We start from the raw sequence: 24,961 nt of genomic DNA, 5'->3' as shown, positions 1-24,961 counted from the left end.
GCAAGTCATAGCTCACCAGTCTTTCCTGTGAGTTCAGTCATGTCCAATCTAAGCCAAGCCTTACTTCAGCTCAGAACAATGCACACTGAGGGATTCAGGCCCTAGCAGTGGCCAAGATTTCCATAGATCAATTATCCAGGGTGTGTGGTATGTGGGACTAAGCAAAAAATGGAAAAAACAAATGCGCTTTTAAAATGGGATTAATTTGTCACTTAAAAAAAAAAAAAAGCAAAACTCCCTGCATGCTGTAGTATTTAAAATGACAGGCTCTGAAATCTGTTAGACCTAGTGATGTGTTTGTGTAACCTCAAACAGGCTACCTCAGCAGGTCTTCGGAAGACCCAGGAGCAGTCACATCATAGCATTGTTAGAAAGTGTATTAGGTTACACTATGCTGGCTTAGGTAAGTTGGAGCCAGTGTTTTCTTTTTTTATTATTGTTTATTATTATTAGTTCCATTTTATTAACTCTGTATCCCAGCTGTGTCCTGCTCCCTTATTCCCTCCCAATCCCACCCTCCCTCCCTCATCTCCTCCCTGCCCCTTTCCAAGTCCATGGATTGGGGAGGACCTCCTCCCCTTTCGTTTGGCCCTGTTTTATCAGGTATCTTCAGGACTGGCTGTGAAGTCCTCCTCTGTGGCCTAGCAGAACTGCTCCTCCCTGGGGGGATGGGGAGTCAAAGAGCCTGCCATTGAGTTCCTGTCAGAGATAGTCCCTGTTCCCCTTACTATGGGAAAACAATTGGTTATTGAGCTACCACGAGCTTCGTCCAAGTCAAGGATCTAGGTTATATCCATACATGGTCCTTGGTTGGAGAAGCAGTTTCAGAAAAAAAACCTGTGCCCAGATATATTTGGTCCTTGTGGGGCTCCTATTCTTTCGGAGCCAGTATTTTCAAGACATCTGTTTTCTGTGTGACTCAACTTTAGCATTAACCAAAAAAGAAACTTGCTTAGAATTTGACACATGAGAGTGAAGCAGTACAGAGAAGGACCGGGGTCCCTCCCCGCGGTTGAATAATGACTGAGGAGAATGCCATGTCTGATGGAGCCCAACAGTTTCTGACTACGATCTGTTTCTTACCACTTGTCTTCCTGACGTTGACATTGCTAAACAACAGTGGCTGTGAGTATCTGCCACCTCAGATGCCTGAGCCCAAACAGGAAGTGGATGAGAGACAGCAGCTTCCCATGGGCCTCATTAAGGACTAGGCTTTTGCTATCTGTCTTTGGTAGCTGCCTATCCACACCATGAAAGACTTTTCTGGAAGCTCTGAGTTGTCCACCTAGGGTCGTACTGACAGCCTATTCCAGAAGTTCACTCTCCTGCCTCCTTCCAGTCACGCCATAAGCCTACTCTACAGGAAGCATGATGCCTTGAGATGCTAGTCTCTCGGTGTAAATTCTCACGCCTCAAGTTACCCACATTCAGTAGCTGAAGAAAGAATTAGCAGCAGAGGCAAGCAGGTACTCTCAGCAGGCTCTGGGAACCTGAGATGGAATGTCACTGAGTGATAAACCCTACTACTCACAGTGGCTCTGTTCCACCGACTGAACTCCATCTGCTCAGACAGGGAGTAAGGAGATGGTTGTTATGTACAATGCAGCACCTGGCACAGAGTAAATACTCAATAAATTAAAATTAGTGTGTCACACAAACCAGTCCTTGATGACTGGATTTATATCTGCTCAGGTTATGTATTTGCCTGAGAAGGGGGGGGGGGGAGAAACAGTTCAGAAATGGAAGGATTTTTCAACTAATGCAAGAACAATTTTTACATGTATTAACAAAAACTGTTACTTTCTTTAAAAAAATTAAATAGCCAAATTCCATTTTCTACAAGACAAATAGATTAAGTAAATTATGGATTCTTTTATACATGTGACCAAGAAGAGTCAGAGCCTATGAATTTTAAACAGTGATTTTGTAGTTAACATTAAGCGAATATCTCAGGAAAAAAAAAAAAAAGATTTACAGTTACTCGGTCTGTCCAGAAGACTGGAGCTCTTTTCCAATAACTGTAATAATAGACAAAGCCTGTGCAAATTTAAATGTAAATACTGCCCTTCCTCTCCCGCCTGCTCTCTTGACTGTGTGCTCTCTGGCTATGTCGCTATGGTCGCAGAATAGAAATATCCTTATCTCATCAGTGAAACACTTTCAAAATTCAAAGCACTTTGACATACAGAGTTCTTCGCTCCCCGGGCTTGTCAGACAACATATTGACTTAGAGTTATATTTAACTTTAACCAAGGTTTTTAGATGAAAATTTCTGTTTTTCAATCTGAGAATGGTTTGATCAATGCTCACTTTTGAATTGATTATATATAGATTAATTTAGGTATTAGCTAGGCCATTGAAAAGCATATATAACCTATACACTCTTCCTGTGCTCATTGGTCTCTCTCAACTTGACATGAATCTACACATATCTTGGGTGAAAGATTTTTTTCTTTCTTTCTTTTAGATTTTTTTAAATTAATTTTATGTCTATATTTATTTATTACAATTTATTCACTTTGTGTTCCTGCTGCAGCCCCCTCCCTCATCTCCTCCCAGTCCAACCCACCCTCCCTCTACTCCCTCTATGCCCTTTCCCTAGTCCACTGATAGGGGAGGTCCTCCTTCCCTTCCATCTGACCCTCGTCTATCAGGTCTTATCAGTACTATCTGCATCATCTTCCTCTGTGGCCTGACAAAGCTGCATCTCCCAGGGGGAGGTGATCAGAGAGCCAGCCACTGAGTTCATGTCAGAGACAGCCCCTGCACCCCTTACTAGGGAACCCACTTGGAGATTGAGCAGCCAATGGCTTTCCTTTGAACAGGAGGTCTAGGTTCTCTCCATGCATGGTCCTTAGTTGGAGTATTGGTCTGTGCAGGCACACCTGGGCCCAGGTATTTTGGCTCTGTTGTGGAAAAGGAATCTTAATTGAGAAAGGCCTCCATAAGATTGGCCTGTAGGCAAGTATGTAAGGCATTTTCTTAATTAATGATTGATATGGAAGGGCCCAGCTCACTGAGAACAATGCCACCCCTGGGCAGGTGGTCCTGGGTTATATAAAAAAAACAGACTAAGCATGCAGCAGAGTTCACATCAGCAGCATCCCCTGTTCTCCTTACTAGGGAACCCACATGGAGACTGAGCTGACTATGGACTACATCTGAGCAGGTAGCCCAGGTCTGCTCCATGCATGGTCCTTGATTGGTACATCCATTTCTGGAGGCTCCCCTGGACCCAGATTTGTTGGCTCTGTTGGTGGTCTTGGGGGAAGTGGGACTTGAATGAGATGAGGGAGGGGGTTATGATCAGGATGTAAAGTAAATAAAATTAATTCTTTTTTCTCAATTTTCTTTTCTTTTTTTTTGTAGTCACTTTACATCCTTGTTGTAACCCTATCTCCCTCTCCTCCCCTTTTCCTCAGAAAATGGAAGCTACCTTTCCCATCCAGCCCAGATCATCAAGCTTATCAATACTGAGCATGTCCTCTTCCCCTGTGACCTGGCAAGGCTGTCCTGCTAGGGAAAAGTGATCAAAAAGCTGGCAAGTGAGTCCTTGTTTGATGCAGTCCCCACTTCTGTTACTAGAGGACCCACATGAAGCCTAAGAAAAAAGAAATTTTAATCAAAAAAAAAATGAGGAAGGAAGGAAGGAAGGAAGGAGAGAGAGAGAAAGGAAGGAAGGAAGGAAGGAAGGAAGGAAGGAAGGAAGGAAGGAAGGAAGGAAGGAGAAAGAAAGAAAGAAAGAAAGAAAGGAAAGAAAGAAAGAAAGAAAGAAGAAAGAAAAGAGGAAAAAACAGGCTAAGCAAGCCACAAGGAGCAGTAGGTAAGCAGGGTTCCTCTGTGGCCTGTGATTCACTTCCTGTTTCCAGATTCTTGCCTGAGTTCCTATCATGATTTACAGCAACAATGGGGTATGACCTAAGAGCTGTAATCTGAAATAAATCCTTTCCTCCCCAAAATGCTTTTAATCATGGTGTTTTATCACACCAATAGAATGTGTAACTATGACACCTGGTGAAACTTGCAGCCAGACTTTGCTATGAAGAAAATGTCTCTCCACAAATGCTGTACAAATTTGCTTTTTTCCTTTGCCTTGAGGCTGCATGATTTGCTAATCCTCTTTTTTGCTTTACAAACTTCTGTGTCTGGTACCACTGTGCTCTGCCAAGGACGCTTCTTTGTATGAGAGCTTTCAGTCTAAGAACAGAAAGCTTTCAGTATCTTGGTCAACAATTGTTCAGAGTTTACCTTTAAGTCATCAAGCTTATTTCGGAGACTATTTAGTTGCCTCTAAGGTGTACTCTGTCGACAAATAGTGGCTGCTTGTACTCACTTGGAGATGACTTTTCTTCCTTCTAATCTGTCTTTTTGGACTGCAGTGTGGCAATGGGAAGGATTTTATAAATCCACTGGGAGAGGAAACGTTATAAACAAGACGAAGATTAACTACAACCTAAAAAAAAAGGTGTCCCTTTTGTACAGAATTCACTGCCTTTACATTATTTCTTAGATAAAGCTATCAAAATTGAAGAAGGGGAACTCATTGCATCTCAAGAAAGCAGCATGTACAAAAGCCTGGTTGGGGAAGAACATTCCATGGTTCGGTAGCAGGCTATTTGCCACCACAGGACAGAGGCGGTGGACTCAAGGCACGGTGAAGTGTGCCGGGTTTTGCCTCTGAGTCTGAGTCAATGAAGTGTCTCTTGTTGTCACTAGTCCAGGAGCAGGCTATGCTGGAGGAATGGAACCAACCTTTCTTTACATTTTGTGAAAAGAATGACATCAAAGTGCCTATTTAAGTTTGAAATGACAAACTTCAAAGCCAAAGCTTTAAGAATTGGAGTGGAGGGATGGTTCAGTAAAGAAAGTGCTTGCCATGCAACCATAAGGGATGGAATTCACATCCTCAGAACCCACACAAAGCCAGAAGTTCTAACACACACGCACAAAACATACACTAGATTTTCAAAATTAAATTTTTCAAAAAATTTAATAAGTTGGGAGTAGGTTGGGAAAATAACTCAGTAAAGTATTTGTTATGAAATCTTCAGGACCTGAGTTCAACCCCTTGCAACTATGTTAAAAAATATATATATAACATAGTTATGGTAATAGGGACCTATAATCCCAGTGCTGGAAAGGATGAAGCAGGAGGATCCCTGAGGCCTGCTAACCAGGCAGTTTAACTAATCAGTGGGCTCAATGGGAGGCGCATTCTCAAAAACAAAAATGGAAGGTGGTTGAAAAAGACCATTGGCATTAACCTTCAACCTCTACACACACAAGCACATACACACACACAGCACCCGCATGCATACATACACAAAGAATCTACTAGATGATTTTTAGCACACAAAGTATGTGAGCAAATTTGAATCCAACAGAAAGACTGGGGCCAACGACCAATTGGGAATTCCTGACAGCAGCTGTGTGAAAGCCATAGTACCCAACTAAAGCGAGCACTAAACAATGGCAGGGATTGGGAGCTAACTGATAAATTAGGAGTCCCACATGAAGACTTTTGAATTTTTGTGAGGACTTTCGGAGGGGTATTCTTGTGATGTGAGCAGGTTTCCACTTCATAGGGAAAACAGAAAAGGAAATGTGGGGAGTAGAAGAGCTTCAGCATGCGTGCTGGTGGGGTTTAACTTTTGTGTTCTTTATTGTCACTGTGTCAAATTAATTGATAAATTTAATAAATTTATAATAATAAATTTATTAATATAATAATAAAATAATTAATTATTATATTAATATAATAATAAAATAAACTGATAAATTTAAATGAGGAATTGGCACACAGGTTTAGGGACTTCGGTCTACAGGCTTCATTGCTTTGAGCCTGACGTGAGGAAGAACAACTCAGCAGAGAAAGCATGATGCAAAAGAGGTGCTTATGTCACGAAGGTCAAGGAACAAAGGAGAGTGTGAAGGAGAGACCTGGAAAAAGATATCTCCTTCAAAGGCGGCCTCCTAGTAAGCAACTTCCTCCAGCTAGCTGCCCCCTCCTATGGTTCCACAACCCTCCAGTAATAACATTAAATTATGACTCCATGAATCACTCAGAGGCCTCAGGGCCGATCACTTTCTAAAAGCTCCATCAGCTGGCAAGCAAGATAGAGGACTATGAGCCAACATTGCTGTTACATGAATCCTTCTTTTTCTGCCCATTCTTCCTGAAGATCCCTTAAGGTCCTCTATGTTTCTGTGCATCCTTGATGTTTGCCACTCCTGTTCCCTCCATCAGCAATATGTCCTCCTACTTGCTACTTTTCTCAAAAAAAAAAAATGGAATTTCCCCAGGGTCAGATTTCTCTCTTAAGATCCAGACCTTTATATCTAACTGCATCTAAAACTGTCTATCGCTCAGGCACTTTGGCACCACACAACCAGAATGTACTAGGTTGCCTCCCAACTCATGCAGTCTCATGGTTTGTCTTTCCATATTTTCTTCATGGTTCACAATCTTCTCTGTAGCAAGTCTGAGTGTCTTTCTTGACGAGGTTCCCTTCACACCAACTAGTAAACAAATCTTGTTGACCCTTACTCTGTTCCATTCTCATGTTGTTTCCCTTTCTGTCCTTCATCCCAGCCTCAGCACTGTTACTTCTGCATTTCCTGTTTCTGTGCACAACCACTTCCTGAATGAACTCTTGCCTTCTCACCTGACCTCCTTGCAAACTGTCTTCTGTCTTGTTTCCAGAAAGCTTTGACACTGTCATCTTGGTTGCTATGTTTTCAAATCCGGACTCTCCAGAGGACACCCCACAAATTTCTAGGTAAGGTTGTTGAGGTTGGGGGTTGCTGTTTCTCACGCTTCATTTCATAACCTGCAATCTATGAAGTTTGCTCTATTCCATCTCCCTATGTGCCTAGAGCTCCAGCCTCTGTCCCTGTCTTTCAGGAGTTCATCAGAAACCTTTCCCCATGTCTCTAGGCAAATCTTGCATTCCTTATTTTCCCTGTAACCACCTGTGAGTCCCTCTATTTTACTATTCATCCTATTTTTAGTCTTGACCACTTTTATCCCCTCGTGGGCTATAATCCATTCTAGAAAAAGGTTCATGTTCTTTCTCCCCAGTACTTTGGGTGGTACTTGGGACACAGTTCCCTTTTGATCTATGTCTTCTGAATCAATAGATGAGTAGCTATCTGAGGGCAAAGGAACAGTCACTCCTACATTCCTTCTGGAATCTGCCTGAGATTTCTTCAAATTTATTCTCATGATATATTTATTTGCTTTTGGAATTTCCTGATAGCCTATAAGTAAAAAAGAAATAATGAGGCATACAGTATTGTCTTTAAGAAAGCCAAGCTTCTACTTCTTCCCTCCTAATAAACGTTAAAAGAAATGTATCAAGTGAATTCGTGCACAGAGCACTGAACAGCATACTAGGCAGTACCATTCAGCTGTGCTTAAAGGAGACCCAGACATATTCTTTACTGCTTTTACGATTAATGCTTTTAAAAAGATAAAGACGGAGCAGTGAAACATGGTTCATCAAAGAGTGTTTGCTGGACGAGGCTAAGCTCGTGAGCACCTCTTTGGGGAGTTTTCTGCCCATGCAGTTTAGCACCGAGGAGGGAGACTGCACATCTATGAACTCCATTTCTAAAATATCAATTGTCTCAGCCAGGCTTCAACAGGAACTAAATGACAGCCCCAAACTGCATTCTCTGATGAGAACCTAGAAAACTCCCCCTCATTCAAGGGGAACTATTTGTAGCACATAAACTCTTGCCAGGCTGAGTGGAGAATTTGGCCCAGGGAATAAGAATTTAGAAAGTAAATGTGCAGAAAATGTAGGAGGAAAGGTTCAGGGTTGATTGTCTAGCCATCCTGCTTGACTTTAATGTGCAAAGAGGCATCAAAAACAAAAAGTTAGCAGTGTGTGAGCTTGTCACTGGCCCACAGAAACACCAGGATGCACAAAGTACCTTCTTTCTATGTTTTCGTTGTTTGTTTATTTCAAAGGGAAATATTCTCTTCCCCCAGACTTCATCTAAAAGACAAATTTGAATGCATCAGAAATTAAACTTTTAGAAAGGGGACTTGGGATAAATTGTCAAAGGGAAACTAAGATATCTAAAGAGCTAACAATGCTTCACAATGTGAAACACAATCAAAGATTTCATTTTAGTCACTTCCCTGCTTGCACGTGGGGAATGGAGCCATCCATAACAAGTCAGATCAGACAGGCATCAGGCTGAGCCTCACAGCTGCAGACGTTGTCGGCTCTAGCTCTATCGTTGTTCTAACAAAAAGATCTGAGTGTGGCAAAGTCAAGGCACAGCCATGACAATAATCATGATGGGATCATCCAAGGAAGAGGCTTACCAGATTAAAAAAAACATAGAGGCCCAGAGCAAAAAGCCATTGCAATAATGATCTCCACAGTTAGCACAGCTAAGTATCGAGACCCCTGACACAAAGAAAATGAAAGAACCCTGGCTTCTAAAGTAAAGCTGCTAGAAAAACAGCACCAAAACAGTCTCCTGGAAGAACACAGATGGAAGTTGCTTTAGACTATTGATTGAAAAGAATTCAAACACATTGACTTATGTGTAATTAACAAAAATGTTTAATTAATCTGATGATGAAAAATGTCATCAATCTTATTTGAGTGAGTTTTAATTCAAAGACAATACCATCATGGGTATTGTGCTCAAGTAATTTCATTTAATTAATCATAAAACTGGTTCTCACATATGCCTTTAGTTGCAATAAATCACAAAATGGCTGACAAATTTTCTTTCCAGGAGAAAAATTAAAGATATCAGTTTGAAACACTTTCTTTGATATTATCGCTTGATACGTCCTGAAGCAAAAATTAAATGTTAGGAACAATACCTTCTTTCCTCTCTCGCTCAGAGTCACAGAAGATGGCAGCTCTTTTGTGAGTGTTCCTGGATCCATGAGCAAATTCTTTCAATTATTTTGAAGGGAAAGTTGTGTTTTCTCAGGCTGGAGGAATATCTGAGTTTGTTTTTCTCAAAACTTGGCAGAAAAACAAAGGCCAACTACTGGATAATCACTCAAATGAAAAGTCTCCATTAGGTTGAATTACTGAAATGAAACTATTTCGGTAATTGTCATTCTCCTTCCATCCTATGCAGCAAACTGAAATGAGCAAAATGCACTTTGGGTCCAGGAAGCAGATCCCCCAAAGCCAATTAATGCTCCCAAACTACTAGGATGCTAATTAGCAATTATTTCTGCCCACTGATGCCCAGGCATCCTGGGTTGCTAAATTTTTCCCTTGTCTAGGTAAGTCTTTTATTTTCTAAACCCCCAGAGCACAGTCACAAGATATCAGTAGCTCTGTTTAGAGCGTTTTACAGCATATGTGTCTTTAATATACCAAATACCCTCATCCTAAAATAAATAAAGATAAATTGTACACAGATAGGAAAGGGAGAAGTAGGAACATAAAATGGAGATTGTTTCTTAAAAAACAAAAACAACAGAAACAGAAACAAAAAAAGACCCTGAGTAATAACTGAGTGGCCTGGAGGCCTGGGGAATGCAAGACAAAAGGCAATGGTAGAATGAAGGCAAGGTGTTTAGATAGAGAGTCAAGAAAGAACTAGGAGAACACAGCAGAGTTACCCCTTCCTGGTTTATTCTCTCCACAGTGTAACTCAGTTCTTAGAGCATGCAGTAAGACCTAATTAAACCCCCAAAGTCACTCCTCAGTCCCGTCAGCCTTAGTAATCAAAAGGCCATGAGCTCAGCTATGGCCCAAAGAAGAAAATCCCATAGAGAGGATTTCCAGGATTCTGGACTATTGCCATAACACTTATTTCTGCTAAGTGCAATTTTTCTGAAATAAATAAATAAATCCAAAATCGTAGCTTTTTATATATACCAAAAGAGAAACTCAGAACAGAAGATGCTATAAACTCTGCCTTCAGAATCTATGAAACTCTAGCAATTAACACATTAAAATTTTAGAAGATTCTTTAGTAAGCCACGGTGTTCATAGTGGGTATATTGTTCCAGTGAAGATGATGATATGTTTCTCACCTTTATTAAATTTTGGTTTCACAAGTATTTATTCATATCTTGATTTCTAAAGTTGTACCCTATGAACTGTAGGAAATTCAAATGTAAAGTGTTTCTACCCGTTAAGTGGTTTTACCACTGAGAAGAATGGACACAGGGAATAACAAAAGACATCCACCCACATTAACAAAATCAAATAATGCAGAGGCCATAAAAAGGAACAGGGAAGGGAAATAAAACAGAAAGCCAGGGAGAATGACTCTTGGTTTCCCTGGGAGATATTTGTTTGTTGAGGACTCGTGACATTTACCCAGTCTGTGGGCTGCATCCAGTATAGGGCCTGCACACAGCAGTGAACAAAACAAGCAAAAAAAAGGACAGCTATTTGAAGTGTCAGCCAAAGCGCTGCTAGATACCTTTTCCTTTTGATAGCTTATGGTGTATTTTTCCCACGTGCTCACCATTTCATGAATGTGTCTAACATTTTGACAAAAAGAAAACTCATTGTCCCTTGCTTTAGTCCACATCATCGGCAACTGTTGCAAAGAACACTTCTTCAGGGCTGCATCTTCTTCCTCTGTGCTCTTTGGTGCTGGCACCTGAGCCCAAGGCCATGCCCACCACTCAGCTACACACTGGACCGTATTTCTTCTCTATATTCTTCATTTCTGGCTCTATTTACCTCCTCTAGGCTTCAATTATTTTTTTTCTATTTCCCACTAGGCTTATTTGAATTTATTTGCAGGGATTTTTGGTTTATTTCTGATGCTGATTCTTTCTTCATCATACAGGCAGGAAATATCTTCTCATCCACAGCAAGTATTTGGTCTTGATGGAATCAAATTTGCTTACCATTTTCTCTGTGGCATATACTTTTTGATTTTCTTAAGACAGAATTTCTTCCTTATCATTTTAACATTTTTCTTACATTTTTGCAACATGTTTTCTGATGGTTTTAGAGTTTCATTTTTTATGCTTCTGCCTGGAATTTGTTTGTGTATGGCATGAATTAATAATCTAATTCCCATTTGTTTTTCTTGCAGAAAGTAATTTGTTGCAACACCATGTGTTTTATACAGTATTCTTCCCAAGTTATTTCAGTGTCATTTAAGTAATAAACCAAGTTGCTTATCTAAGTCAGTATCTGGGGTCACTGTGCTGCTCCAATGATTTGCTTATAGATTCTCTACCAACCACATGTTGTTTTCAATACTGTAGCTTTGTAGGAAATGTCTGCAAAGTCATAACCCCCATTGTTCTTCCTTTTCAGAATTATCTTAGCCCGCAAAACATCCTGTTATTATTCCTATGAATTTTAAGAACACATCACAAGGTATCGACACTATTCTGTAGAGATTTTTAGAGGGAAGACATTGAATTTATAGGTAAATTCAGGGATGAATGTCTACTATCTAGTCATCTCCTCCATGAGCATGTTACAGCCCATATGCTTTCATGGCTTCCTTACAGTCACTAGGAATGCCTTAAGATTTTCGCCGTATTTACATGTAAGGTGTTTGCCTTGCATATTTAATGTTTTCCCTCTCTCGGGATGTTTTGTTTTTATTAATGTCATAAATAGTGTTTCACTATCTATTATTTTTATTTTGTTAACGTAACCCTCAGTGTCTGCTTTGATTTTTGCTTCTCTAATTAGGTTCTTGTTCTCTGTAGGCTATTATCTGTTATTATTTGGATTTTTGAATGGCCTCCAAAATCTTATGTGTTGATGGCTTGGTTCCCACTCCAGTGGTGGTAAGGTATAAAGGGCTTTTGGGAGGTGACTAGACTGTGAGGGCCCTGGTCTCATGTTTGAACAGCTGTGTCAAGTGGTGGAAACTTCAGGAAATGAGGCCTAGAGAAATGAAGTAGGTTACTGGGGTACACCCCTGGACGGTATGATGTGCTCTCCTCCCACCCCAATCCTGCTCCCTCCCCGCTTTCTCCTTTGCTTCCTGGACACAATAAAAGGCATATCATATTCTTTCTTTCTCTCTATCTGTCCATCCTCTCACTTCCTTCCTTCCTTGCTTCCTGGCCACTGTGAAGTGAAAAGCTTTGCTTTATCACATGTCCTACATGATTTACCCCAAGCCTACAGCAACAGGACCAAGTGACTATGGTCCTCGGCCACCCTGAGCTAAATTACAAATTTGTCTTTTAGTTGATTTTTCTCAAGTTTTTTTTTTTTTCCAATGGGTGGCCAAGAGCTGACTAACACACTTATATTCATATAACACTTTTCTCTGTGCAGTCTCTGAGTTTTTTTTTTTCCATAGTACATTCTCTTTTGTCTACATTAAAACTGCTGTGTGAGCTTTCTTCTTAGTTAACCATTGCATGGCACTTCCTTTGCTTTTATTAATTTTAAAGATTCCCATATTCTTATTTGGAGATATTTTGCGCAGAAGACATGTTCACACATTGGTTTGTTTTTTTACCTTCTAAAGTCTTGCCTTTTAATAAGTGATTTTGAGCTCTTTCTTTTCATTTGTTGGTACATGGTTCAGCAATTAAAGTGTTTTCAGACTCGGGGAATAAATGATACCATCTGTAAGTATGAAGACATCCGCTCTTTTTTATGACTAGAAGCCCAGAAGTGAGCAGATTCAAGACATGATGTGACCAGTGGCTCAGTGATGTCATTGGGGTCCTGGGAGTTTTCTCTCCTTTGTCACACTCCCTCCTAATCTGGTCCCCTTGTGGCTGCCAAGAGGCTACCAGAATAAGATGGAGTGACATGCTTCTGGCAGGAGTCAGAGAGAACTTGCCCTTGAACTAGACAGAATAAATTGGTTTATTGAATCATCTGGGACCCTTGTCTTCCTACAGTCATCAGGCTACTTGGCCTACATGCATCACATGCAATAAATCTGGGGGAGGTACAGAGACTCAGCCTCCATGCTACTACTAATAGGCTTTAGTTCTCAAATCATTATCTGTTGTTTTTATCTTTGTTCCGATTTCATTCTGCTATTTTAATTTTTTTTGTCCTGATTTATTAGTTAACCACACTTTTTTTGAATAATTTTTCTTCACCCCACCTAAAGTTAAATACTCTATGTCATTTTTTAGTAATTATACCTAAATCTTTTATTTATCATATGTAGGAAATGCAAATATGTATGTTTATATGGAAAATATAGAGAGAAGAACTAATTTAGACTTTTCTCTCAGAACCTCAAGCTAGTACACATATCCACTTTCCTGTCACAGTAAGTTAAGATTTCTGTACATTGTAACTCCCTTCTCAATTTCTCAACCCAGATCCCCTAATACTATATTCTTATGACTTGTTTGGTTGATATTTTGGTTCCATCTTGTCCTAGACACATATCACACTCATTTTTTTGGGTTTTTGTTTTGTTTTGTTTTTTGTTTTGTTTTGTTTTTTTTTTTTGTGGGTTCATTTAGACTCATCACCATAATTAAGTGATTAAGTGTTCTCTCTGCCTCTGGCATCCACCTCATTTCTTCTGGTTTCTGATTCAAGCTAAAGTTTAACACTTGGCCATCATTCAATGAGTACAGTCTACTAATGGAGATCCTGGTGGGCCTAAGATGCCTTTATCTTCATTTCACCCTTATACTTAATTTCTTGAGTACGTATAAAAGCACATGTAGATATTCAAGAAGTATAATTGAAAGGTTGGCTCATTACAGATTTTAAGAACTCAATTATTTGCCCTTAGGACTTTAAAAATGCATTTTACTGTTTAACAATTATTCTGTAAAGAAGTGTTTCCAATCTTATGACTGTGAGATCATAGCTAATCTTTCATATCCCCATCTCCACTGGTTTTTAAGGTTTATCATTATTCTTCCTGTTTGGGAATTGCACTATCAAATGTCTAGGTGTTGAATTTATCTGTGTTTTCTATTTCTAAGGCCCCCGTTGGCTAATTTTATAGCTGCTGTGCCCAGGCATCATGGAATTAATCAGTGTCAGGGCAGATTTAGAGTTAGGGTATGTTCCTGAAGCCCTTGTTTCACACAAGTACCATAAGTCAAGCCTACACAAGACACAGTCTTGGAGTAGTACCCCCCCAGCCCTGGACCACAGCTTGTCTGAGGCAGTAGCTAGCTTCAGACACAAACTCTCTCAAAGACATTTTCACCCCTGTTCTAGAAAAACATTTCTATCTTCACATAAAATACCCAAATTCTGTTCTCCTTACTCAAGGCCAAGACCCATGGGCTTCCTGTTACCACAGGGATATCAGCACCTGAGTAAAAACATCTCTATTCCAGATCATCCCGAAAAGGGTGACAAGTTCATAAATTTGCTTTTTTGGTTTCCAGCATTGCAGAGTCTCCCTGCTCTCTTTCAATATTCATTTGGTTTTATTTTATGTGTATGGAGTGTCCTAACTGTATGTATGTATGTATGTGTGTGCACTGTATGTATATTTGGGACTCATAGAGATCAGAAGAAGGTATCAGAGACCATGAAACTGGAGTTACAGGTGATTGTGAGCCACCATGTAGGTACTGGAAGCCCAACTGGAATTCTCTGCAAGAGCAGCAAGTGCTCTTAACTGCTGAGCTATCTCTCTAGCCCCATCCCTCATCTGTTTGTTTTTGGCTGTGTTTGGTGGAACTGAGGGCTTTATACCAAAGTGATGTGCCATTAAGTTCCTCCCCCAGGCCAACAGTTTTCTTGCTTTCTGGTGTGACTTGTTGAAATTTTTAATAATGTTTTCCTTATCATATCTATGACTTTAGTTTGAGAAGCACGTTTTATTATATGCAGTCTACTCTGTGGTCCAGAAAATTCCTTGGTCCTTAAGATCACCAAGGATAGGAATCTAGAAATTATATTGAGAAAAACTGAAGATGACAGTTTGCAGCATGCACAGCATCTGAGTAGCAGGACCCCAATGACAGTAGAGCTAGCGAAAGGCTGTACTGCAGACACCAAAACACCAGAGTCTGTGTTTCCCAGGTGAGAGGAGAGCCCAGGAATGCCAGAAGCCAGAAGTTCCTGCCTCTGGCCAACCGGCTATTCCCACCATCCCAGGAAAGCTCCTTGGTTCCAGGGGGCTACTTGTCGTCTCAGCCCCTAGCCACCTGGCTACTCCCACCATCCTCAGGAAAGTTCCCAGGTTCTGGGAACTCTAATCACCCTATTTCACTGCCATGGAACTTCACTTGATGTCATTACTCTCCATAGCAGAAGAGCAGAAATGAAGAACCAGGTAAAAGCTTCCAAAATTTGCCTACTGGTAGAGTAAATGAGGGGCTCTAGGGTGATGCCGAAAACGATGTCCAGTTGCCGATCATGGCAGATAAAGAGGCTGGAGCTGGAGTGGAAGCTAGCCTCTAGGGTCCCAGAACTAAGGTGACATGTCAGGAGGTGGAGTTAAGAGCATCCCAGCGCATTCTTTCCTAGAACAAAGAACACGGGCATGTATGGAGGGGAGAAAAATTTCTCATAGTCAAATATTTGAAAAATGCTGACTGGGATATAGAGATGATTTCTTAGTAGCAAGTTGGCTCAGAAACTTAAATTTTGCAAAGTGCTTTATGAACCTTCCCAAGTGGGAGGCGGTGCCAGTTTTTGTTCACTGTATTTAGCAAACTACATGTGTTAGTTAGTGCTGGTGGAACACAGTTCCCAGCAGGACGGCTTGGGCGACTGAAATGAATTGTCCCAGAGTTCTGCAAGCTGCAAGTCCGAGATCAAAAATGTCAGGAGATCTGAGTCTTTCTGACGTCTGTGAGGAAGAATCTGTCCCATGCTTCTTCCTTAGTTTCTTGTAGCTGATTGCCGGATATCCCTTAGTGTCTTTGACTCTGCTTAGCTCATAGAACAGGCCTGCTTTCCACCTTTATATTCAAATGCATCCTCCCTGGTGGAAATATGTATCTCCACATGACCCTCCTTGTAAGGACATTAATTATGTTGAATGATAGACCGTCCCTACTCTCGTAATTAGCTGATTACACCTGCAACATCTTCATCTACTTCCAGATGAAATTCATATTCTAAGGAATTGATAGTCAGGGTGAACTGGAGAGGAAAACAAGCCAACCTATAAGGTAGCCATGGGGGTGTAGCAGAACTAGTGGCCTCCCTCCAGAACTGAGCATTAGAAAGCTCTGCCTAGACAATGGGGGAACTGATTAAGAGACAAATGTGCTGAGTCCACAGGATGTGCTGACAATCCAGGAACAGTGACGTGGTAACATTTTCCAAATGTGGTAGCAGTCTATGATTATATGAAGAAGGCATTCATTCAAAGTGACCACAGTGTGGTTCAAAGTAAAGTCTTCCTCACTACAAAATCAGCACTCTCTCTCTCTCTCTCTGTGTGTGTGTGTCTCTCCCTCCCTCTCTCTATCTCTCTCTGCCAACTTACTGCTTCCCAAAAGAATATGAAGCTCATTAAAATGAAATCCTAGCTGTGGAAATAATGGGGTTATTTTTCCACCCCTAATGCCTAATCCATACTGAAAAGTGGATGAGATTCGAAACACAGCAAAAGCAATGAGGCTTCCTCCTCATTGCTGAAATAAATCTGTTTAATACATACGAGGCACTCCTGGTTAAATGTTTACCTTTTGAACCCTATACTGAAGAAAATGGTTTCCTGAAGCTCTGGCTAATCTTTCAGCAAACTGTCAAACTAAAAACTTGGGTGCTTCTTGATGAGGATTTTAACTGCACTATTGATTAGAGTGCAGCTAGAAACCATTTTCAGTCTTATCTTCATATGATTTAATTGACATTGAGAGGTATTTTAATTGAAACGTTAGGCTTCCTCAGTAGAACAACCCTTTGTTTCTAGCAAGGCAATCTAGCTTTTATGCTTTTAATCGCCATCTGTTGTTCAATAAATGTCAAATCGTTCCTAATGGTCTCTCTAAGCATAGGGTTGGTTTTGTTTAATTTGCTTTTGTGCTCAGTGTTCGTTATGGGCAAATGAGTCCTTGCCATAAAAAAGTGCCATTTCTTATGGTGCTTCAGCCCCGTTAGAAGGAAGGAGTGATTAGAAATAAAGAGACAAGAGAAATGCTTCTTTTTTTTTCTCCAACCCTTCTCAGCAGTGGAGAGATTTAGAAAGTCTATAAAAATGTTTCCTCTCAGTCGTACTTTGTGATTTTAGTCCTACTCCAAAGCATAGAAGGAGCAGAGACCCCCAGAAGTCTTTGAGTCACGTGAATTATCTGGAATGGTAGATAATATGTAAGAAAGAAGGTAAGTGGGATGGGGTGCTCTAATGGGTACATCCAAATTCAACATGAAGTGAAGGTCTCTGAATGTCATAAGCCAAAGGAACCTAATTTTTTTTTTAAAATCCTGTGAGTGTTTTGTGGGGATATAGAAGCATTGCAAGAACTCCATTAGGCAAGACGCCTGTGAAACCCTGAGCTGACCACCCTTCACAGAGCAGGAAAATGTTTGACAGGAGAGGAGAGACACTTTCTGAGAAGATGCAGAGAACCATTATAAGATACGTCAGTGACTTTGTGCTCGCCCCTCTTGGTTTCCTGACACGAAACATCTAGTGTGAAAGGTCAAAGTTAAGTTAGCACATAACATGTGTTCGGAATAACTCCCAAGAAGATAAGGGTTATATAGCTATTTGGGGAAGTCGGGCATTCATGGAGACCCATGAATATCAGGGCACAGTTTTCCAACCAAGAAATATGCTTGATTGCTTACTTCAGGGTTTAAAATATTCTCCCAGAGCTGAGAAGTATATTCTAAGAGGTAATTAGAATGGGTTGAAATACAGGGCTATAAATGGGGGGCTGGCACAATTTTACAAGAAACAGATCATAACTCAACATTCTAATGACTTTTTCTCCCGAGAAGGTCAGCAAAGCTATTAACAAGGGAAGTGGTCATGCAGAGCTCTCCATCCCAAAACGTGGCTGAACTTTGAACAAAGTACCTCCGTCAGGATTCTTACTTTAATTATCTGGGCTGGCTGCCTTTTTCCAAGAACAAATGCTGAGGGGGCTAAATGGGCAGCCGGGCTACTGAGTGCCCTTCTGCTCCTCACTAGAAATCTTCCCCCAAAGGGACAAGAATAAAGATGCTGACGTGTTCATTTTGTGTAGGCACTGTAGCCCAAAATACAGTAAACTGTTGAAAAAAAATTAGTCCCCCAGACGCAGGTAGAATTTTCCACACTGAAAACAAGAGATAAGGCTTGACAGCGGCACCTCCATCAATCTGTTCCCTGGCCTGAGAAATGAGTAAACACACCACTGTGTGTCATGGCCACCATGGAGTTTCGACGATGAGTTCTGCTTGGTCTCCAGGACTTAATCCTTTTAAAATGCATTCACTTCCCCATTGCTGCCTAGGATTTTTCGGGCATACACCCACCCTATAGCACATTAGGTTTAAACTATGGCCAGAGAATTGGGGTTTTTGTTTCCCCTAATCCTTATCCTTTGATCTAAAATGGATGCCTTAGAACCTCTACAACAAATATTTACTGAATTTTTAAAAATCATGAACTAGCAAGGAGAGGTGGTGCACTTCTGTAACCCTGGCACTTGGGAGGCTGGGGCAGGAAAATTGAGCGCTGGAGGCCAGCCCAAGACACAGAATGAGACCCTACCCAGAAAAAAATAAGTACAGACTAGAAGTTTGAAGGATGTTGAACTTCTTCCAGATGCTACGCTTCATCAATTGACGTCAGCTTGAGGAAATGGGGTGACCCAGGAGTTTCTCTAGAAAACTCTCACCTCTATAGACATCTAACACCTGTTCTTTTCTTTGGTTCCTCTTGGGTTCACTTCAGGTTTAACTTCTATAATGCCTGAGGGTGTCGCCCACATGATGGAGCTTAGCATGCATCAGACTCTAGACTTCTCCAGCATTATATAACAGATAAAAAAAAAAACCTCTTAATAATCCTAGCTTTCAGAAATCAAAAAATTTAAATGATTAGTCTCATCTGACTTAGCTCCTTAGAGCAATGGCACTCCTAGCCTTGGACTCCCTGATCAAGGAGTCCATCCATGTCCTGCCTCAGAGTCACCTGAGGTCCCTTTGTTTCCTGAGCCCCCTGGCCCTGGACACCAAGGGTCATACTTTGGCGATGGTTCTGTGTAACCAAGATATCAATATATTGTCATAATTACTGTTCAAAGATGTTTATAATAGAATGCCAGAAGAACTTTTTCAAGCCTTCTGCTATTAAGCATTCTAAAGGTTAAGGCCTCCAGTAAACTGTGATTAGGAGGGGAAAAAAATCAACGAAATAGCTGTATAATTACCTGCTATATTTAGCAGGCTAGATTTGCAGAGTCACCTGGCATTTTTACCATGCAGCCTTCTTCAACACCTCAGGAGGTCTCCTGGCCAGGCCATACTACCTTGCCAGCCCAGCACCTGGAGCACAGCTCCAAGCCCAAAATACCTCAACATTTCCCATGATAAAAGGGGATCCAACTCCAAAAGAAAAAAGAAAGAAAATTACTTACTGTAACAAGTCCATAAAGCAAAACTGTTATATAAACATTGAGCCAGTCTTTTTGTCCCTTCCAGCTGGTGTGGGATACAGATCCCCTCTTTCCATTACGCAGGACCCAGTACCAAGCACTGTTGGATGTCAGAGAGTCTGTGGCCTCTTCTGTTGTTGTTTTCTATTTTATATTATTTTATTTTTTAAATATTAGTTACAGTTTATTAACTTTGTATCCCAGCTGTAGACTACTCCCTCATTCCCTCCCAATCCCACCCTCCCTCCCTCATCTCCTCCCTGTCCCTTTCCAAGCCCACAGATAGAGGAGGTCCTCCTACCCTTCCCCTGACCCTAGCTTATTAGGTTTCTTCAGGACTGGCTGCAATGTCCATCTCTGTGGCCTAGCAAGGATGCTCCTCCCTTGGGGGTTGGGGGGAGGTCAAAGAGCCAGCCATTAAGTTCATGTCAGAAATTGTCCCATTTTCTCAACCATGTTTGTAGCAGCTTTATTCATAATAGCCAGAACCTGGAAACAATCCAGAAGTTCATCAATGGAGGAATGGATACAGAAACTGTGGTACTTTTACACAATGGAATACTACTCAGCAATTAAAAACAAGGAAATCATGAATTTGCAGGCAAATGGTGGGATGTAGAAAAAATCATCCTGAGTGAGGTATCCCAGAAGCAGAAAGACGCACATGGTATATACTCACTTATAAGTGGGTACTAGACCTATAAGATAGGATAAACATACTAAAATCTGTACTCCTAAAGAAGATAAACAAGCAAGAGGACCCGGGGTAAGATGATCAATCCTCACCTAGAAAGACAAAGGGGATGGACATTGGATGTAGAAGAAAACAAGTAACAGGACAGGAGCCTACCGCAGTGGGCCTCTGAAAAACTCGACCTAGCAGTGTATCAAAGCAGATGCTGAGATTCATAACCAAACCTTGGGCAGAGTACAGGGAATCATATGAAAGAAGGGGGAGTTAGTATGAGCTGGAAAGGACAGGAGCTCCAAAAGGACCTAATATATCTGGGCACAAGGGTCTTTTAGGGGTCTTTTATGAGACTGTATGTCCAACCATGTCTGTATATAACCTAGAACCCCTCCTCACATGTAGCCCATGGCAGCTTAGTATCCAAGCGTGTTCCCTAGTAAGGGGAACAGGGACAATTTCTGACATGAACTCTTCTGTTTGTCTGTCGCCATTAAACCCTTTTCTAAGCTTTCTTCTAACATCGCTCTGTTCTCCTTTGTCCTAAAGAAAAGGATACTTGTCAGGAAGGCTGTCATTCATACCTCAGGGTGCTCTGAAACTCACCTATCAGGGTTAAGAGACAAGACAAAATAATAGCTAATGCTGATTACATACAATGGGTCAGGAACTGTGAAATGTGTATGAATGCACAATGTGTTTTTATTCAAGCTTCAAAGTCACTCAGTGAGAAGTTTTGCTATCATTTAATTCTCATTTTACAAAAAAAAAAATTGAGGTGTATAGAGAGGACAAAATCCCCTGTGTCACATAGCCAGTAAGAACCTATTGCTTTGAACCTAAGAAGTCTGACTGCCAAGTTCATCTGTCCAGACTATCCTACTTTTCAAACTCTTTCACCACCATCGGAACTCTCTTTTCAGGAGAAACTGGAGTAGAGTGGAAGCGCAGTCCAGCCCTTTAGAAGTGTCTATAGATCCTACCTGTACTTCAACCGCCCCTGTGCAGAAGGAAAGAAGAAAGACAAGTGGACCAGCCTCTCTCCAGAGAGACAGAGGGAAGCTGGGGGGAGGGATGGGGGAGGGAGCAAACTGAGATGCTCATCCCCTTTTCTACACTCTGGATTTCACTGTAAGAGAGGACTGAGGACTGAAGAGAAGCTGATTTCCACAGGCCAGCTTCACTCTTAGCTGCCTCTTGAACAGAATGTCAACTTCATTAGAGAGGTTCGCTGCTCAAACAGGATTGGGAACTACTGAAAACGGAGCAGTCTCCCAACTGTCAGTTTTCTTAATTGTCAAGCCCTTCTCACGTCTGATTTACACAGTCCAGTATTCCCTGGAGAGGAAGGGTAGGTGTGCATAGACTTACAGCACAGCCAGTCATCTGGCTGCCCGTTATCATCTCTGACTGTCAGCTCTCCTTGCCCAAAGCAGAGAGAGGTCTCCTAAGGGAAGCAGACATGCTGGGGAGGACTGGGACTCTATCTTCAGCCCAGGCAGGCAACCCTAAAATATGTTTAAGAGTAAATGCAAATAAGATGAATCTGTGAGGAAGCGCTTCAAGCAAGCACAAACTTTCTGGATATCCCTTTCTTCACTTGTCTTCAAAATTCCTTAATTTAGTTGTGGGGTTCTCTTGCAGTCCTTCTGCAGTTTTTATCCTGCCTATCTAATCCAGTGAAAGGCTTAAGAAAATCCAGAAACAGGTGTGTGTGTGCTCACACGTGTGTGTGTGTGTGTGTGTGTGTGTGTGTGTGTGTAATTCATGCTAGAGGCCAGTTGGATCGTTTATTCAAGGCACATGTCTAAGCAACAAAATTTCTTTCTCCTTTCTTATTCCCTCCCTCTTACTCTTCTTTTTCCTTCCTTCCTTCCTTCCTGACCTTGACAGGGTCTCACTATGTAGCCCAGAGCAGCTTCAATCAGGAAATCCTCTTCCCTCTGCCTTGAAAGTGCTGGGGTTACAGGAGTGTTCCACCACACCCATCCCTGGACTGTTTTCTGTGGAGCAGAGGACCAATGCCCTCTTCACAGTGTATGTCCCAACTCAGCATAGATCTTATTTGGAGCAGCCTCAGACACATGTCAGAGCACAGTGGTCAAGAGGAGAACGCTGGAGACTCCCTGGTGCCCTGGGCTCTCAACCCAGTTCTGTAACAAGCTGTGGGCTTTCTGGAAGCATCCTAAACAACCTCTGGGTACCTGAAATAACATCTGTAAAATGAGACTATTGTGCCTACAGATAGGGTTGCTCTAAACGTGACATGCCAGCAAGAGTTCCACCAATGTTAGCTTTGTATGGCTACAGAAGGGCCTAGCAAGCTCCTTCCAGCCCAGTCCTAATTCCACTTCCTCTTCCATTCCCAAGAGAAGCCACAACTGCTGGCTTTGATGAATGCAGACACCCAGTTAAAATGGAAGGCCAGCAGGCATCCTAGCTGCTGACAATCAGAAGTTACAAGGTCCCTGGGAGAGACGGGCACTTCATTAGGCTCTCTTGCTGGTATAACTTAAAATGGAAAAGGCTGCCTCCAGCATCTTGTGATCAGAACAAATATTCTTCCTTCATTCGCCACACATTCATTAAGCACATTTTAAAAATAATAGCCAACATTGCATAAATACTCCCTGAGTAAACGCTGTGCTAAGTGCTTTCCATTCCCCTCCGTTGACAACAACGCCGGAAGGAAGGTAATGTTATTCTTTACGTTTTTTTGCACAAGAAGTAAGAAAACGCGCCTTGGGTCATACATTAAATGGCACAGCTACAATTCAACCCTGGCACAGCCCAGCTTTTCAATACTCTGCCATTTTCCCGTGTCAAAGAACTTAGCTCCCAGATCCACACAGACAGAAGAGTAGAGGTAGCCCGTGGCATCGTGTCCTCTCCCTCCACCCTGATCTGTAAAGCTGGAGGCTACGCATCTCATCTGTTTTCTCGCTAACTTATAGAAAAGTTCCCAGGCTTTAGTCTACACACTGAATCAGAAGAGAATAATGCTGGTAAAGCATTGCTATTTAGATACACAAAACCTAGCGTTCAGTGTAGATTTTGCCTACAAACCCCTCCATGCTCTCGGCCACCATTCTCAGACAAAAGGTGTAAAGAAAATGTACTGTGATTTAAAGCTCTTCAGATGTAGTTGTGGTAAAGATTGTCTGGGCATGCCTGTCTCAGGTATTTATAAAATTTTGGGCTGTTTCAAGAAAAGACTTTCTTTTTTCCTTTAAAAAGAGAAATTAAATCATTTGTTTATTATTATTAGTGATGAGTATTTTATCAATTAAACAATAACACTACACAGGAAGTAGAGATAATGTAATTACAGCATGTTCAAGAGGTCTCTATAAATATTCATGGTGACACTATATTAAATATGTAGCTCCTGAGCACCCTTCACCACTATACAGTATACATGCACACACACACATATTCAGACACGAACACACATACAAACACACACAGATACACACACATACACATGTATACAGACACACCTACACACAAATACAGACACACACCTACAGACACAGACACACACTACCTACACAGAAAAACACAAAGAGACCTTGCTTTGGTGATTTAACTTTATAATTTCCATTCAAACTCAGTGAGCTACATTGCTAATATTCCGTGTAGTGCTTTGAAATATTTTATTTGAAAAAAAAAAAAAGACCCATAGAGCAAATCTTCTGATTAAAAGTATTTTTAATGCAGAGACACAAATAGGAGGCCCAGAGGGGTCCTCTGAGCCCAGTTTTGTTCAGACTTTTAACCTCCTGAGGACAGCACAGAAGGTGCTGGAGGCCTTTGGTTCATGGAGTCCATGTTGGGGGACAAAGCTCCTCGCAGAGCATACAGCATCTCTGCCCCTCCCATGGTGCTGGGGTGCTGGTAGACAGTATCTGTCCAGGTTCAACCCTCTGGGCCCACTCCTCACCGACAGCTCCATCAAAACCACCACCAGGACAGGGGCTGTGGCTCTGTCGGTAAAGTGCTTGCTGTGAAAAGCATGAAGATCTGAGATCAGTTCCACAACCCAAGTAAAGATGCCAGGTGACACACACACTTTGATCTCATTGTTGCAATGGTGGAAACAGACAGAGAGTCTTGGAACACATTGGCCAGCCAGACTCAGCATGCTCCAGGCCCATGAAGGAGGGATACCCTATGTTATGTTGTTTAGGCTATTCAGCTGGCCTGCCCTCAGGGGCCCCTGGGTCCTGACAACACCCTATATCACCACGTGCCTCCTATGTCATCACCCGGCTCAGGTGCTCCAGGTATAACCCATCCGCCAGTCCCACCTACTGTCTCTTCTTTGTTTTTCCTCCCCTTCCCTCCTCTCTGACTTTCTCTGTGGGGTGGGGGGACACCACCCCTCTCTTTCTTTTCTCCTACACTCTCCCACTGTCTTTCTGTTTCTGTGTATCTCTCTCTCTCTCTCTCTCTCTCCCCTCCCTCTCCTTCTCTCTCTTTCTCCCTCCCTCCCCACTTCCATACAATAAATCTCTTTCTTACCAGATCTGTTGAGTGTGTGGCAGGGTTTTGTTATTGTTGCTGTTGTTTTGTTATTATTTTTTAATAGATCCTAATACCCTATCTCAGAAAAAAAAAAGAAAGGAAAGGAAGGAAGGAAGGAAGGAAGGAAGGAAGGAAGGAAGGAAGGAAGGAAGGAGAGAAAGAAAGAAAGAAAGAAAGAAAGAAAGAAAGAAAGAAAAGAAAGAAGAAGAAGAAGGAGGGAAGGAAGGAAGGAAGGAAGGAAGGAAGGAAGGAAGGAAGGAAGGAAGGAAGGAAGG

This window comes from Psammomys obesus, unplaced genomic scaffold, assembly GCF_907164565.1.
Source record: "Psammomys obesus unplaced genomic scaffold, mPsaObe1.curated_primary_1811, whole genome shotgun sequence".
Taxonomy (NCBI): Eukaryota; Metazoa; Chordata; class Mammalia; order Rodentia; family Muridae; genus Psammomys; species Psammomys obesus.
The sequence above is the reverse complement of the archived record's forward strand: the minus strand, read 5'-3'. Positions refer to the sequence as shown.